At 42.1% G+C, this 6,676-nt stretch overlaps 1 non-coding gene across 1 annotated transcript; it reads left to right on the top strand.

The window, feature by feature from the left end:
* Positions 1-1,410: 1,410 nt before the first annotated feature.
* On the top strand, positions 1,411-1,539 carry LOC113833420. Its single transcript, XR_003481089.1, has one exon. It is a non-coding gene; the product is annotated as a small nucleolar RNA SNORA61 (small nucleolar RNA).
* Positions 1,540-6,676: the final 5,137 nt, after the last annotated feature.

The raw sequence follows: 6,676 nt of genomic DNA, 5'->3' as shown, positions 1-6,676 counted from the left end.
CAAGAAGCAGTGGACTGCTAAGAGAAATGCTCAGTCACAGCTATGGAACACCCTGTGAGAGGTAGTCAGGGAGGCTCTAGAGTCCTCCAAAACAATACAGACTCTTGCCAGTCCTCTGGATTGCCCAGTAGAATTAGAATAAGATCTGTTGCTGAAGACATCACACATCTCAGTTACAAAGTATAAAGAAAACAAGATGGAGCTGAGCTGGAAATGTCCTCCATGCTGGCTAGCTTTCTAAGTATCAGATTATGCTAGGCTGTGAACACCATGAACCAGGAAACCAATCTCCTGGGCAAGATGTGCCTGACTGCAGTGGGAGCACACCCGTTGTAGGGATAACCAACTGTCCTTTGATTAGATTTGAGGCCTACTCCACAGGAAAGAAACAGTTAACATGCTACACCTAGGCCCACCTCACTACTATTGTCAAACTAAATCAACACAGTATCAAAATGCCTGCTAAACAATCTACATTTATGCCCATATACAAAAGCTTTAATCAGAGAAGCTTTTCTTTTCAGTGAATAGCAATGAATGCAGACTTGGAAATAAAGATGCCTGGAACAAGTAATGCAATGAGTGCTCATCTCCAAACAAGACTTAAGGAATGGTTTGGAATAGGGGTGCAGGAATTATGTAAGATCCAAGAGAGAATAAAGGGTTGCAAAGTGTCATCTTCTAGACTTGACACAGCCATTGCAATCACAAACTCACAAATTATGGTTACCTGCATTGGGCCTGCACAAGGGGAGGGGCTCATGGAACTCTAGCTCCTAATGCTGAAGTGTTTGCTATCAATAGATTCTGAAAGAGAAGGAATCATTGCCTTCAGTTGTATAGCTACTTCTGAGCCCATCAAGCTCCAACAGACAGCTCCAAAACCATGCTTACACAGATGGCCCTTGTTAAGTTCAAAGAATCAAAACAAACAAACACACACACACACACACACACACACACACACACACACACACACACACACACACACACAAGACATTGATACGAGAAAGAGAAAATAAAGGGGATAATAGGAGGTAGTAACAAGATAAGAGTGGGTAAGTCATGACAGTGGCCAGTATGCATCATATACAATGTGAAATTGTCAAAGAACAAACCAAAGGGGAAACTAAGCAGGCTGTGGTGGCATATGCCTTTAATCTCAACACTTGCCTGATCTATCAAGTTCCAAGAAAGCCATTGCTACAAAGTGAGGCCCTGTATCGTGTGTGTGTGTGTGTGTGTGTGTGTGTGTGTGTGTGTGTGTGTGTATGTGTGTGTGTGTGTGTGTGTTGTGAATCTATAGTCTGCCATGCGCTATACTTCATACTACTAACAACCACTAAAGTGTACTCTCTAGTCTCTACTCTCTAGCTTTAATTACGATAATTATTGCCAGAAGATACTTGTACCCTCCAGTTCCCTTTCCCATCAGATCTTGATGCAGATCTTGGTGGCTGGAAAGGAGGAAGAACACACTGAAGCTGGCTTCATGGCGATGTAGTCTGGTATAGAGCATTGAGTCAGATTCATACATTCCTGGGCTCTTGATAAAATTGGATAATGAGAATTACAGATGCCTCTAGGCATTTGTAGCATTGTTGACTAAGTACTTGGATTTCTGTAATGATGTATTTATTATTTTTTAGAAAAAAAGAGAATATACTTGTGATTGTAGATCAGTCCTGAGAGCCTATGAAGTTCATCCTAGCTTCAAGTCTCTGTGAATAAGAACAGATCTGAAATTAGTGATGTTCACCACTCAACCTTGACTTTTACATTCTACTGTTACCAGAGGAAACAGTGCAATTGTGCCAGAAAGTAGTCATGTGTTATACCTAGTTACTACACCAACTTGTTTCCTTTTGAAATTTGGTTTTATCATTTTCCCACATCAGAATTTGACTTGATCAATAATTTTGACTAACTTTGGTTAGCTATCTTACAACTGAGGATCAGCCCATGAAGGCAGTGTATGTAGCCAGTTTCCTTTGACTGAAGGGATATAGCAAATATAACAAATGCCTGAAGAAAATAACTCAATAGAGAAAAGATACGTTTTGACTCACAGTCCAGAGTTTTGATTCGTGGCTGGCTGATCCTCTGCTTTTAGGCTGTGGCTAAGCAGAAACATCGTGGAGAAAGGGCATGGCAAAGAAAAATCTGTTCACGTGCAGAGATCTCCCTAGCTCAGATACACATTCCTCTTTTTTAAAATCAATAATGTCATCACTTTCAGGAGCCCCACTAATCCCAATTATCTCCCAAGTATTCTACTTCCAAATACCATTGGCATGCCAACTTGAGGATTGGGTTTCGAAGATGTTACCTACTGAGGAACACACTCAAACTTAGGTAGTATCAAAAAGTATGAGGTACATTTTCTATTGAGTGTATCATTAGTATTTATCTTCCTTTCTATTTTCAGATGCCTGTAGTGCATAGCATATGAATTCTCCATAAATATTCTGAGAAACGTAAATAGAGGTGTGAGTGCTAAAACTGGCACCTGCAAAGGCTAACTGGCATACTTTAAACCAACAGCTTATGATATAATTTCAGCAGATCTCTTATCTCTTTTTTCTTTTGTTATTATTTTTAAATATATAAATGAATTGCTTAGTGTTGGGGAAAATAAGCCTTTCTTTTTAACTGGGGACACTTGTACATAGCAGTGAATGCCCTATAACTCAGTACTCAGGAAGCTGAGGCAAAAGGATCACAAATGTGACATCAGCTAGGACTGCATAGTGAGACTGTCGAAAAACAACAACAACAAAAAAAAATAGTGATGACCATATTCACCCGTACAAAGGCACAGACCAAAGGTATATTGGGGCATTTAGTCAGAAATGCAGTGCTAAAGTTTTTCTGCATTGAGTTTGGAGGGACCGTACATGTACCTGTGTGGAGTGAATTTTTTTTTTCATTTTAAACTCTTAATGTGAAATTTTAGGCTTAGTTTCCTTTAAAATTCTCATGTGTGTTTAGTTTTGAAGAGAGATGAGGTCCTTCAGTTACCACTACTTGACTTCACAGACAGTGGAAAAGAGATGAGTTCCCATTGAGAGTAACTTTCACCTGTAACCATGGCAACATGGGAGAATACTAAAACAATCAATATCTGAGCAGTTTGCTCAGGACAGATTTGTCAGCCAATGTTCTCACCTCTCTGAAAGGTCACAACTAAGCCCTTTAGTACCAACATCAGTGCTAGAGAAGGCCACACAATACCCCTTTGAGTCATGAGGCAGGATTAACCTTGCACTTATGAATTCAGAATTTGAAACGAATTGACATGTTGACTTTAGGTATATACAATACCTGCTAGAATTTAAGTATGAATCCTGGCACATGTCATAGCATAGTATCTGCCTTCTAGAACTGCTCTGAAAGAATGAATGAATAACATGGAGCTGTGGGGCTAATGTCTGACATGCAGTAAGTTCCATGTATCCTGTGGTGGTTTGAATAAGAATGGCCCTCATAGGCTCATATATTTGAATGCTTAGTCACTAGGGAGTGGAACTCTGATAGAAGGAATAGGAGGTGTGGCTTTGTTAGGAAGTGTGTCACTGGGGGTGGGCTTTGAGGTTTTAGAAGCCAATGCCAGGCCTAGTCTCTCAATGCTTGCAGATCAGGGTGTAGCTCCCTGCTACTGTTCAATGCCATGCTGTTGCCATGCTCCTTGCCATGATGATAATGAACTCACCCGCTGAAACTGTAAGCAAGCTCTCAATTAAATGCTTTCTTTTATAAGAGTTGCCTTGGTCATGGTTTCTCTTCATAGCAATAGAACAGTGACTAAAATAAACCCTGTAATATCTGCAGTGACTTCAGATTCTGAGGTAGAGAAGGCTAGAGGAGAGACTTGGTCCTCCAGTTCTCTAAACCATTTGGTCCCTTGGTAGTCCAGTCTATCCCGGGTCAGGGGCTCTTGTAGTAATTCTCATATTTAAGTGACCTGGGCATGCAAAGGCTAGCCATACCAGTCAGAGTCCATTGTTCCCCTTAAAGAATAGCTGGTTTATTATTCTTCTGGCCAGAAGAAGCAAGACAGTTCCCACCCCTGCTCCCAATTCTCACCCTACATGTGCATCCAGTCCTCACAATCTACAAATCACACTCAACCCATCTCAGCCTTTATCATGATTAAACTTCTCTCTACCAGAAGACTATATCCTGAGCCTTTGGGAAATACACAAGCTCTAAGTTTTCTAAATAGTGTGCTGAGGAATTCTGATCAGGCGAGCTGTGCTGGAACAGAGGGTTCAACGAGTATTAAAGTCTGGATGGCACTGAATACTACATTTCCAAAGCAAGCAAAAACCCCAAACTATTCTACCATTCAGAGCTCTAGCTTTGCTTTATTGAATTTCCCCAATATATAAACTATGAAAAGATTTTATTTTTATTGTTTGATAATTTCATCCATCCATTTATGTTTTGATGAAATCCATCTCTCGTTTTCTCCTCTCCAATCCCTCTCCTAATCCCACCCTACCTTCCACTCCCAGCTACTTTTCCCTCCCAATTTTATGAGCTCTTAAAAAAAAAAACTCACAAAGTCAGGCTGGGCATGGTGGTGCACACTCTTAATCCTAGCACTCAGAAGGCAGAGGCAAAGTATATCTCTGTGAGCTGGAGGACAGCCTGGTCTACATAGTGAGTTCCAGGGCAACCAAGGCTACACCAACAAAAGAATCAACAAAAAAACAAACAATCACTTAACGATCCCTGTATATGCATTGGTGTAAGACTATAAACTGAACCATGGTTAGCCCATCAGTGGCCAAATAATCTAAGAAAGCAGGCTTTTTCTCCCCCTGCAGCCATCACTTGCCAATAGCTCCTCAGCTAGGTGTGGGGTTCGTGAGCCCCAACCCATCTGCACTGGAAACTTGTATGGCTTCATTTTGTGCACCTAGTTCCAGCTTCTGTGAGTAGTAACTCTGTCATCTCCTGCAAATGCTGCTTCACTGCACACATTATTCCCTCTTGCTTTTACAGGCTTGCTTCCCTCTTGCTTCTTCTACCGTCATCTCAGAACATGATAAGGAATTCCCACTTAGAGCCGAGCACTTCACAGTCTCATATTCTCTGCACATTGACTAGTTATTGGTCTCTTTATTAATTGTCATCTACTGCAAAGGAAGCTTTTGTGATTAGAGCTAAATGATGCCCAAGTCTGTGTTATAAAGAGAAGAACTTGGGCAGTTTATTATTACATCTATTATTTAGCAGAATAATAATATTAGGTTCTCCCCTAGGTTTTATGGTATCCAGCCATGGGTTGGGGGCTAGTTAATAATACCAAGCATGAGTTCTGTTCTTATAGAACAAGGTGTCTTGAGAGCAGTGATGGCTGATAGGAGTCCTAGAGGGATGTCAGATGGAAGAGGTGAAAAGAGCAGAGAAGGAAGAAGAGGGGATGTTGACTGGGTTTCGATCTTACCCCGGGTGTGGTCTGTATACAAGCCTCCTAGTTCTTCAGCATAGATCAGATTTCAAATGCTCCTCTATCTACCTCTGGCAGCTGAACCATGCTAACACCTACCAGCCCCTCAGTAAAGGTGGATCACCCACTTACCGCAGCTTCTCAGCCCCCCATTCTGTCATTATCTGGGATCTTCCTGGAACCTTGCGGAATCAGTTTTATTGAAAGCAGCCTCTTCCAAAGTTTGGACCCCAACCGTATAAAATATACAAAACCTGGATGCAATTGTATGGACTCCCTCATCATCTTTTCCCCATCTGCTCAGTGAATTCCAGCAAGCCAAAGATGCTGCTTGCTTTGCTGTTAATAGACATTTCACTGTGTAGAAGGCAGAAAGCAACTCTTGGTTTTCAAGGGCAGACTACTATGTGGCACACTAATGGATATATCCTGGGACAACACACACATTAATTGACTTCCCTCCATGGAACTGTATGGGCTGTTCTCTGTGTGTGTTGTGTGGTAGGGGTTAGCAAGTTAAGCAGCTTCACTTTGCACCCTTCCCTCAGTGCTAGAGGATCAGGACTCAATCTGGTGGAAGGAAGCCCTTGGACATTCTGCAAAAGATCCTGCCATTAAAACTCCAGGAGGCCCATGAGAATACTACCACTTTACCATTCTTTCCGTTTCTTCCTCCAAAAATTCCACACCCACCATCTTCCATTTCTTCTAGAACTTTCATCTCCTCTCATTTCTACATCAGGTCTTCCCAGAGGACTGGATACAGAATGGGGCTCTGTCTTCTCAACCATTCATTGCTAATATCCCACTGGGACAAAGAGTAAATAGTAGACCTGCAAGGGCCTGGCAAAACTAGGGAGATGATTCAGTGGGTAAGACGCTTGCTGCATAAGCATAAAGACCTAGGTTTGGAACCCCAACACCCAACTCAAATCATGGCATGGCCACTGGTACCAATAACCCCAGCACTCAAGGGAAGGGGAAGAGGGGGAAGCACCATCAATACATCATCCAGAGCTGGGTCTAAGGGTGACTGAGACTGCTGGAGATAGATGGATCCCTGGGGCTTGCTAGCCAGTCAGCTTAGCAAAGAAACTAGAGAACTCCAGATTCAGACTCAGAGAGAGATCTGTTGCATGGGAATAGGATGCAGAATGCTAGAGTATGACAAGCTGCTTCCTCCTTTGAGTTCCACATGGTCGAGTGTGACACACATAC

The sequence above is a fragment of the Cricetulus griseus genome (assembly GCF_003668045.3).
Source record: "Cricetulus griseus strain 17A/GY chromosome 1 unlocalized genomic scaffold, alternate assembly CriGri-PICRH-1.0 chr1_0, whole genome shotgun sequence".
Classification (NCBI taxonomy): Eukaryota; Metazoa; Chordata; class Mammalia; order Rodentia; family Cricetidae; genus Cricetulus; species Cricetulus griseus.
Note: the sequence above shows the minus strand (reverse complement) of the source record. Positions and strands in the feature narration are given on the sequence as shown.